Below are 11,101 nucleotides of genomic sequence, written 5' to 3'. Positions count from 1 at the left end.
CACTCGGGAGAGTCGCGCGAGGGGCTGGGCACGGGGGCTGCGCTCGGGCCACGCCCAAGCGTACGCCACCCATCCAGGTCTCCCGGACCTGGTCGTCGCGCGCCCCTCCCGAGCCGAGCCTCAGCGAGGACAAAGGTATGGAGGTTGTTTGAGCGTCAAGGGGTACTCCTGAGCATCGCGACTCAGGAGCCTAACTGGTCACGTAGCCCCTGACTCCTTGGTCTCGTCCTGGTCTCCGAACAACCCAATGGCGTCTGAGGTATGCGCGGGGCCGGGTCCTGCCGACGTAGAACACTAGACCTATTCCTGCATCTACTTCTTATAAGTTGTTTGCGCGTCAAGGGGGACTCCTGAGCATCGTGACTCAGGAGCCTAACTGGTCATGTAGCCCCTCAAACCTTGGTCTCGTCCTGGTCTCCGGACGACCCAACGGCGGCTGAGGTATGCGCGGGGCCGGGCCCTGCCGACATAGAACGAAAAGCAAATAGGAAGAAAACCGCAAAATCTCAAGCAAATATTACAAGACATATTGTTCTCACAATACCAAACGCAAGTTTAAACGCCTCCACAAGGCATGATGCATGTCGCAGGAGTAAAACAGGAAAGAACCGCGAAGTCATCCCTGGACGTCGCCGTCGCCTACGAGGGGTGCTCCCTCCTTGGTGGCGTCGCCTTTACCTGTACCACCGGCCGGAGCTGCAGGATCGGTAGCACCGCCAGTCGAAGGTGCGGGAGCGAAGGCGCGGAACTTCTTCAGCAGGTCCTCAACCTGATCCTTCACGGCTGCAGCAGCGGTTGCGCAGTGCTCGTCGTCCACAGGCTCCAGCAGCTCGTCAAGGCAAGCGGTAGGGTCGCGAAGATGAAGGTGGCTGAAGATGCGCGTCAGCACAGCTAAAGAAAGGACGCGAGCCTCTTCCTCCACCATGGGGCCGAGGCCGCTCACGACTTCCTCAAGCGCCTCAACCAAGTAGGGAAGCTGCTCGGCGGGGCCATCCTCGTCGGTGGTCAGCGGTTTCTCCAAGCCCTTCTCATAGAGTGTCTTCAGTGCCACGCGAGACCTCTCGTCGAGGAGCGTGAAGGCCGCGCGGTCCTCGGCCAGAACCTTCGCCTTGGCGTCAAGTACGGCTTCCTCCGCCTTCACCTTCCGCTCTAGCTCCTCCAGCCGGCCGCGCGCAGTGGCCTGCGCCTTCGCAGACTGCTCTAGCTTGGCGTCGCGATCCTTGATGGCATCTTCCCGAGCCTTCATCTTCGCCTCCTCCGCCTTGTGGCTACGGGCTTCTTCTGCATGCTCATTGCGCAGGGTCTTCAGCTCGGCCTCCAGCGCCCGACAGCGATCCTGGGCGGCCTCGATGTCCTTCAGCGCCGCCTCGCGAGCAGCCGCTGCTTGGGCAGCGGCCTGCTTCTCCTTCTCGGAGGTCGCCGTGGCCTCGCTCAGCGCCACCCGAATAAGTCGGAATGGAGCCAGCTAGAGACCAGCTCCAGGCGCCCAACCACCAGGCGGGGGTCGGCGCCCTGAAGATCTTCTCGCAGCCGGGTCATCTCAAGAAGACCGTGCTCCAAGACATCAGGACAGGCAGAAGGGCCTGGAATCAGTGGTGCAGCGGGAGGAGGAGAATGTATCATCACCATAGCCTGGGAGACTGGGGGCTCCTGAGCCTTGGAGACCTCAGCAGCCGAGCCGGACACCGGTGCCTCTGGAGCCAGCGGGGCCACGGGGGCTGACTCCTCCCAAGGATTCTCCCCCAGGCCTCGCGAGGACGACCGGGCCGGAGAGACCTGAGCGCCAACGCTGCCCTTCTCCACGGAGGGAGACGCAGCCAGAGCAGGCAGGTTGGTCCCGAGCGGCACCACCGCTTCCTCCTTCCTCTTCTTCGCCGCAGGCGTCAGCCTAATCGCACAGCGAAGGAGCGTCAAGGTCAGACAGCAGGAGCAAGAATGAAACAAGGCAAGATCATTTACTGGTCCACCGCGGTGTAGTCCACCCTCCTCTTGCTAAGCTTGAAGCCCAAGAGCCTCCCAGCACGGGGTGCGGGCGCACGGGCCCCAGGAGCAGAGGAAGGAGCAGCAGGTGGGCCGGAAACAGCTCCAGGCGGCGTTGGAACAGAAGCAGCATCTCTAGAGCTCAGAGCCGACCGGTCCCTCATCGGGATCACGGGCGGCTCTCCCTTCTCCTGGCGGGCGTCGGCCTCATCGTCGTCAGGAAGGGTGCGGAGGATGTCGGCCTTGCTCAAGGGGGAGGTATCCCCCATCCCCACGAGGGTCCCCTCCGAGTCGCGCTCCTCGTCTTCCTCCACTTCCTCCTCCTGGTGAGAGTCGTCAGAGGACACATCCACCGGCGCCGTCGCGGCCGGGACAGCAGGAGGCGCTGGCGGCACCAGCCCGCTCCCATCAAAAGTCGGCATGGCAGCCACAACCTACGCCCCGTCCTTACGGCGGAACAGGGGAACGAAGGCACTTGGCGGGTATTCTTGGTCGTCTCTGTCAGTGTGAAATCTTTGATATCTCGTGGTAGGGGTCCTAAGCCAGGCGTCTTGGAACAATGGTAACATAGACACATGATTTTACCCATGTTCGGCCTCTCTTGAAAAGATCATACCCTACGTCCTGCTTTTGATTGTATTGATATGGGGATAGTACATAGTACAGGTATCTACCATGAGATTGTAGTAATGAATATTAGATGTCTATTGACTAGCCTAGCATCGGTTTATATAACACACCAGAGGCCTAGGGTTTAGGAGAGTCCTCGTCTTGGGCGCCAAGCCTTGTGGGGTCTCCCTTGTATGCAGCATGGGCGCTGTCCGAACTGGCCCAATAGTGAACTGCCGTGGTGAGTACCCCCAAGTCCAGGACACCGTCAGTCTCCGACCAGGAGGCGGAGAGCCGTGGCCAACTCTTCATCAGGCAAGGCTTCCGGGCTCAGGTGAACCTTGACTTCTTCGTCCCCAAGCCTCCACAAGGGGCGCGTACATGCCTAAAGCGGGGCCATGTGCAACATCAGGAATTCCCTCAGGAGCATAGCCCCTGTCACCTTCGCTGCCTTCGTGTTGCCTGGCTTAAGGTCGGTGTTCATCTTCTCCAGCACCAACGTCGCCCGGTCTTCAGTAAACTTCGCACGAGACCACCCCGCGTCAGACTGGGGCATCTCCGTCGGCAACTCCAAGCGCAGGTGGACGCACTTGGCGTCCATCATGACCCACTTGCTCATAAAGCCGTCGGCCTTCTTCCCAGCCTTCGAGATTGAGTTGGCCTTGCCGGCCGTGATAAAGTTGGCGCACCCGGAGGTACGACCCTCGTTGATGCGGAGGAAGAAGAAGTGTCGCAGCAGAGCCACGGACGGCATCACGTCGAGATATGCCTCACAGTAGAAGGCGAAGATCGTCAGAAGGAGAACATAGTTGGGATGGAGATGCAGTGCGTGTAGCCCGCAATGGCCAAGGACCTCATAGAAGAAGTCGGAGAAGGGAGGAACCAGCCCTGCAACGATGTTGCTCATGAAGAAGGGGAAAAAGGCGCTTCCCTCGGGCTCCGGCACGGCAGAGCCAGCCCGGAGCTCGGTCTTCCCCCTCTCGTTGCTCTGTCCCGCCGTCAGTAGGCTCGTGACGGCAAGGTTCTTCTCTGAGACGTTGGGCGCATCCAGAGCTGGCTCGTACCAGGCGGGCAGCGAGGAAACCTAGACCTTCCGGGGCGCCATTGGTCGCTGATGCGGAAAGGGATGGGAGCAGATCTAGAGATTTCGGAAGCAAGGGGCGAGAAAGGGGATCTGGAGCAAGGCGGAAGGAAGAAATGAAGGCAAGCGTAGCCCGCGCCAGCCTTTTGTCAGGCCGGCAGTTGCCGAGGCAGCGTGGGGAAGCGGAGACGCCCATGTCCAATCAATCGCCACGCGTCGACCAAGGCCGCAGGCTGTTGGGGCCCGCGGCGCTCCGCACTTGCCCTTTGGCTTCGCCTCGAAGCCAAGTCCGAGCGCGCCTTGGGACCGGGGGGCTACTGTCGGCGTTTTGGGAACGGGGGTCCCCAGACTTGCCTGCCTGCGGCCCACGGCTTGGCTCCAGTCGCGGCCCAGTACGTCCCGTCTTCACCAGCAAATGCCCAAGACCTTCGCGAGGGGCCAAGCCTCGCGAGGCAGACGACACAAGACCTGCTCGGGAGTGGCCTCACCAGGCTGGCTCACGAGGGGCGGAAAGATCAAGGCAAGACGAACCTCGCGAGGTTCCAATGACGTAAGCCATGACGATCAAGGCCAGGCAGGCGCCAGGCGGGCGCCAGCACGCACAGTTTCCTCGCTTCCTCTTTGGTGCTAAGGAGGCAAGCGCAGGCAATGAGTACCGAGGCATCTGGCAAAGGTTTCCTTATCAGTGCAACGAGACCAAGACCAGCAGGACGGCAGGACGGAGGTCACCGTGGAGTCCAAGACGGCGTCACCACCAGAGCCTTTGGCAGGCGAAGACCACCTTTAGTCAGGACAGCTTGTACTAGCTGTCCCCCTTCAAATTAGGCCGTTGTTGGCTCCCTTCCCGCTCAATATTTGGGGAGAGGACCAGGGCATTTATAAATAGAACTAGCCACCACAGTAGGAGGCAACTCAGCCTGAACTGATTCACTTCATCCCCACACTCACCAAGCACAAGAAGACCTCTCCTCAGGAGGCTGTTCTTCCCTTGTACTGTTCATCATCGGCCCGAGAGGCAATCCAACACAGCACACTGGAGTAGCGTATTACCCACAATGGTGGCCCAAACCATTATAAATCTCGTGTCTCTTGTGTTGCGAGTTCGTTGATCTAAGCTTTGAGACCGCGGTGAGGCTGAGGGCGTGATTAGGTAGGAGGAAATCTTCGTGCACACCCCTCTGTTCGAACCTCAAGGGTTTTGCCGGAACCCGAAATCCGACATCGTGATAACTGGCATTTAAACAAATGTGAAGCAGTACAAGAATTAAATCATATGCAAGATCCAAACAACATCACACTACAAAGTTAAAGGTCTCTCGTCATTAGTGCCATTGCATATTCACAGCTTATGATGTGTAAACTAAGAAGAAGACATTTCAACAAATTAGAAGCAATGAAAGCTAGACACCATATGTAAGACGCAACGAATATCACTCTACCATGTTAAAACTATCTCGTCATTAGTGCCATTTCAACAAATTAGTAGTACAAGCTAGAAAATAACGCGAGATGTAAATTATATCAGACTCCCAAGTTAAATGTGTCTTGTGAAAAGTGATTTTTGCAGGTTACACAACAATAGTACTTTGATGTAAGAACATGGTGTGATAGACAGATATTTTATGTTCTAGAAACATGAACACATGTCTTATTCACAAGTATAATGTGTAAAGTAAGCAGATGGAATTCAAAAAAATTAGAAGCAATAAAAGCTAGACATCATACATAACATGCAACCACATATAACAGTGCCAAGTTAGAGGGAGCACCTGTGATGGTGCACTAGGGGAGACGTGCTCATCATCAACACAGCTACGTTGAGTGTCTATGCAGGTGTTGTCTTGCAAATAATCTTGGGGGGCTGGCAGAGTAGAATCTGTACAGGCCCTTTGTTTGGAAGGAGAACCTTTATCCACTACCTTGCTAATTTCCTTCCGCTTTATTGATTTTGAATTGTCAAGTAAACCGACAAGAAAAAGCAATAAAATTCACTCTTCAGAACTCATTCGTGCATGATACTGACAATCACTACTTTGATGTAAGGCAAACACATGATACCAGGACGAAATATGTACTAAAAATAGGACGACATGCCATATTCACAACGGTTTGTGTAAACTAAGCAGAAGCCATTTCAACAAATAAGAAGAAATGCAAACTAGACATCGTGTGCAACATGCAAGACAATATCACACTGCCAAGCTAGAGAAAGCACCTGGGATGCCGGTTTCGCCAGAAGACCGCCATCAATACCTGCCTTATTATTTTTTCTTCCTATTTATTAATTGCATTGCCTTGTCAAGTCAAACTCACAAGAAAAATAAATAAAAATTCCCTTTTCAGAACTCATTGATGCACGATGCTGACGATCACTACCTTAATGTAAGGCGACCGCATGATAGGATGATTGAATGTGTAAGAAAAAAGGACAGCATTGCATATTCACAGCCATGATGTGTAAACTTAGCAGAAGGCATTGCAACAAATTAGAAGCAATGAAAGCTAGACACCATATGAAAGATGCAATGAATATCACTCTACAAAGTTAAAACTGTCTCATCATAAGTGCCATTTCAACAAATTGGAAGTAGCTCAAGCTAGAAAAGAATGCGAGATGTAACCTATATCACACTCCCAAGTCAAACTTGTCTTATTATAAGTGATTGTTGCAGGTTACACAACACTATTACTTTGATGTAAGAACATGGTGTGATAGACAGATATTGTATGTTCTAGAAACAGGAACACGTGTCTTATTCACAAGTATAATGTCTAAAGTAAGAATATGGAATTCAACAAAATCAGAAGCAATACAAGCTAGACATCATGCATAACATGCAACCAAATATAACAGTGCCAAGTTAGAGGGAGCACCTGTGATGGTGCACTAGGGGAGACATGCTCATCATCAACACAGCTACGTTGAGTGTCTATGCATGTGTTGTCTTGCAAATAATCTTGTGTGTGTGGGGGGGGGAGTGGCGGAGTAGAATCTATAGAGGCCCTCCGTTGGGAAGGAGCACCTTTATCCACTGCCTTGCTGATTTCCTTCCGCTTTATTGATTTTGAATTGTCAAGTAAAACCGACAAGAAAAAGCAATAAAATTCACTCTGCAGAACTCATTCGTGCATGATACTAACAATCACTACTTTGATGTAAGGCAAACACATGATACCAGGATGGAATATGTACTAAAAACAGGACGGCATGGCATATTCACAACTGTTTGTGTAAACTAAGCGGAAGCCATTTCAACAAATAAGAAGCAATGAAAGCTAGACACCGTATGCAACATGCAAGACAATATCACACTGCCAAGCTAGAGAAAGCACCTGGGATGCCGATTTCGCCAGAAGACCGCCATTAGTCCCTGCCTTATTTTTTCCTTCCTATTCACTACAAAATAATACACTTCCGTGATGATACGTGTTTGTCACAGTTGGTCACGTTTTCTGTCATGCATGTACATCCATGACGATTTTATGACAGAAACAAGATAGTCATGCCTGTGCTGTCGTAGAAGTGTTTCATGACATTACCAAAATTATCATCACAGAAGTGTTCATTTCCACGACGATAAATGCCGCATCATGGAAGTGCTTTCGTCAAGGGTGACCAACACGTGGCATCCACCGTAATGGGTCGCCGCTAAGCTATTGTGTCCGGTTTTGGATCTGATAACCCGCTAACAACCACGACCAATGCCGATTTTCCACATGTAAAATTCTCATTGGCTGACGAAACCACATGTCAGCTCCGCGTTGGCACAGGTGTCACTCATACAATGGGCGAGATGCACCTATGATATGTTGACACGTGGACCGACCCAAAAGTGGCCCATAAAGATTAAATGGGCCGGCCCAACTAAAGGCCCACAAGATTTTGCGGACCATAATGGGTCGGCGCAGCTAAATGCCCACGAGATTTCGCCGACCATAATGGGCTGGCCCAGCTAAGGCCCACAAGATTTTGAGGACACTAGTGGGTCGGCCCGTTACCAGGCTGCCATGTTTTGGGCCAAATGTCGTCCCATATTTGATCCGGTCCATTAATAGCCTGCCACGTTCCGGGCCTAATAAAGGCCCATATGAGATCCGGCCCGTTAAACGCCTACCACGTTCTGGGCAAAATTACGGCCCAGATCAGGTCCGGCCCTTTTAGAAGCTTTAGGCTAAATTATGGCCCATATCAGATTCGGCAGGTCAACTGGACGTATGCTTTTGGGCCCACTTGCTAAATGCCCATTTAGTAATTCGGCCTGATATTAGTTTCAACCTGTTAAATTCCCGTTTAACACTTGGGCCCTATATTTATTTCGGCCTGTTAAAAGCCTGTCATATAGTTGGGCCTATCTACGGCCCGGTTTGCATCTGGCCTGCTCCCAGCCGATAATCTGATTGGGCCAAACAAGGATCGACACAATTTTGGCCTGTTAACGGCCCATGATGTGATTGGCACAATCATGGGCTGGGGTCTATTTCGGCCAGCTGCCGGCCCGCGAGCTGTTCGGCACGTTTCAGGCCCAACCTACTTTTCTGCCTCCTAAAAGCCCATTGAGTTTTCTTGCAAAAATAGGGCCGGCAGTTTACTCGGCCTATTAAAGGCCCAAATCTACTAGTGGGCCAGTTTACATTTAGGCATGTTAACGGACCAAGATGACTAGGCCCATGATGCGGATCATACATAGTGATTTGCATGACGGCCCGATTATGTACCGTAATTTTACGGTTTGGCCGGTTTACTCCGAAGACAGGATATACATATGCAGTAAAATAAGTGCAGCATCGTGAATAAGAAAAAACCTAGACTATACAATAAAGAAATTATGGCATATTACATCCAGTGGGCATCAAAGTTTGCCACTATGATAATAAAGCACAAGCAGACAACAGATTACATACACTGGGCATCAAAGATCGCCACCAGTGCAAATAAACACGCCGACAAAATAATATACAAAACCGACAGCATTTCAATATAGTTCAAGAAAGGTTAGCCATGCTCGGGAGCTGCAGTGCAAGCAGCTTAGCAAGTTGATGAGACTGTGCTTGTTTGACACTTATGTCCTCCTCACTCTGAAAGATAAACAAGCAGACAGATGACAGGTTTTGCACATATAAGTATCAGTGCTCACAATTCATCACATTTTTTACTGACGAATAAAGTGACACAGTTTAAAATAGCATTAACACAATATGGTATTGTTTAGGTTAGGATATGGTAGAAAATGACATTATGAAGGAGTTGGCAGCTTCACGAGACCACTGGATTACAGATCAAGAACTCATAAGTATCAATGGTTAGTGTGCTGCCAATTTATCCCATTTCAGATTGGCAAATAAAGAGACGGTTTAAATAATAGTAGAATGATATGACATTGTTCATAGTTAAGACATTGCAAAATATGACATTGTGCTGTAGTGGGTAGGTTCACCACACCACTTGATTATAGATCAAGAATAGAAGCATACATGCACTGCAAAAGAAGATCACTTGCTCTATATAGTTTAATTTACATGGTATGAAGAAGGAACTTGGTTGTACAACTGAAAACTTAAATTGAGAAGGACAAACTTTTGTTTATAAACTACATAATAAACTTTAAGCATGCAATTTGATGCAAACACCAAAACTATACAGTTGTTGTAGTCATGCCTAACCAAATATACACAACAAATTAGAAGGCTTGAGAAGGACAAACTTAAATTATTGGTGAAGACAGGCTCTATAAAGCCCTTGTCCATGCTTATGGGGGGGGGCAATTCAAGAAGTTTACCACAAAATCTTCTTCATAAGCATTGCCTTGATTCTACATTTTGTTAAGGTAAATATGTATGTGATAATATAAGAAAAAATGGAGAATATTTAAGATAAGATGAAGAGTGATGCTACATAACCAAGTAGCTATAAATGTAAGTACAGCGATACAGGCAAAAGTTACAGCCAAGAGCAATGCAGAGCTAAACTTCTTCAGTACCATCGGTGTTATCCAACCTTATGGTAAGAGTAACTATAGATCTGATGTGTAGAAAATGGAGGGCAAAGGAAAATAAGTTGCAGAGTGATGGTACAAGAACAACTACCTGTCAATATAAGTACACTGATAAAGGACAGCAGGTATTTACAAGAACAATGCAGAGCTAAAACTTTTCATTGGCATTGGATATATTCTACACTAATGTAACCATTCATACAGATCAAATAATTTGGAGCGAACAATTGATAAGCAAGCTATCATGCATATGCTGTCACATAATAAACCAGGTATGAATGCAAGTACAGTGATACAGGACAACAGGTACTAACAAGAGCAAAGGAGCGGGCAGAATATTTGCGATATCCTGTCGTCCTTTTCAAACCGGAATTCTTCTTTGAGCAGATTTCCTGCAAAAAAGATCCGTAAGGCACATGCGGAAAAGTAGAAGTTCAAATTGTCATGTGATATCATAGACAGTACCTCATCCTGGGAACGAGACCAATGCATAACACGGTTTTTCCATTCAATGTCTTCTAAATTTAGCACATGAGACTTCACCGGAAATTCATTTATAGACTTGCCATCAAAGTGTGATTTCCTCAGGTAACACCGATACTGCTGCAATGCTTCCTTGAAAAGCGCAAGCAAGCTTTGCTCGTCATGACTATCCAGATTGACCCTCGCCTACTTGCAATAATGTAATGTAAATCATTGATGGGTTCAATCAGCAGAAAACATGAAAATAATCACCATGAATAATAGCACTTACACGTAAGTGGGACGGGAAGATGTGAAAATGGTGTTTGTCTTCACTATAATCTTCCCATGATGGGAATATATGCACATAGTTCCTAACAACATTGAAAGCATTGTCTTTTAAACTATGAATAACTGGAATGGGGTTCCAATCTACAGGAATTGGCCGTCTCTGCAATTGGGATAGTTCTTCGGCCAGTGGACTTGCTGTCCTTTTTGATGGAGTGGGATTTTTCTGTGGTACGGCTGGTGCTATGGCAACTGAAATCGGCATACCTTTTGCTGGAGTGCAGGTCCTGTGTGGTGGGGCTAGTGGTGTGGCCAGTGAAGTATGGGTACAATCTGCTAGAGTCGGTCCTACGTTTTGTGTCACTGGTTGTAGAGCCAATATAAGTGGGGTGTTGTCTGATTTCTCCGGCACCACCACGTTTTTCGAGGACTTTGCTGGTGCTCCTTTAGGTTCGGCAATCACCCTTTTCCTTTTTGATGTTTGATGCACAAGAACAACGTTTGAGTGAAAAAACGTGGAATGATGACACATGGAATATGTATTGATAATGGATGGGCATGGCATCTTGACATATATGATGAGTAAACTAAGCAGATGGCGGTGGAACAAAGTAGAAGAAATGCAAGACAACTGATGTAAGATATGCACAATCAATAAAACCTTGCCAAATTAGAACAGGCACCTTGA

Source organism: Aegilops tauschii, chromosome 6 (genome assembly GCF_002575655.3).
Source record: "Aegilops tauschii subsp. strangulata cultivar AL8/78 chromosome 6, Aet v6.0, whole genome shotgun sequence".
In the NCBI taxonomy this organism is placed as follows: Eukaryota; Viridiplantae; Streptophyta; class Magnoliopsida; order Poales; family Poaceae; genus Aegilops; species Aegilops tauschii.
Note: the sequence above shows the minus strand (reverse complement) of the source record.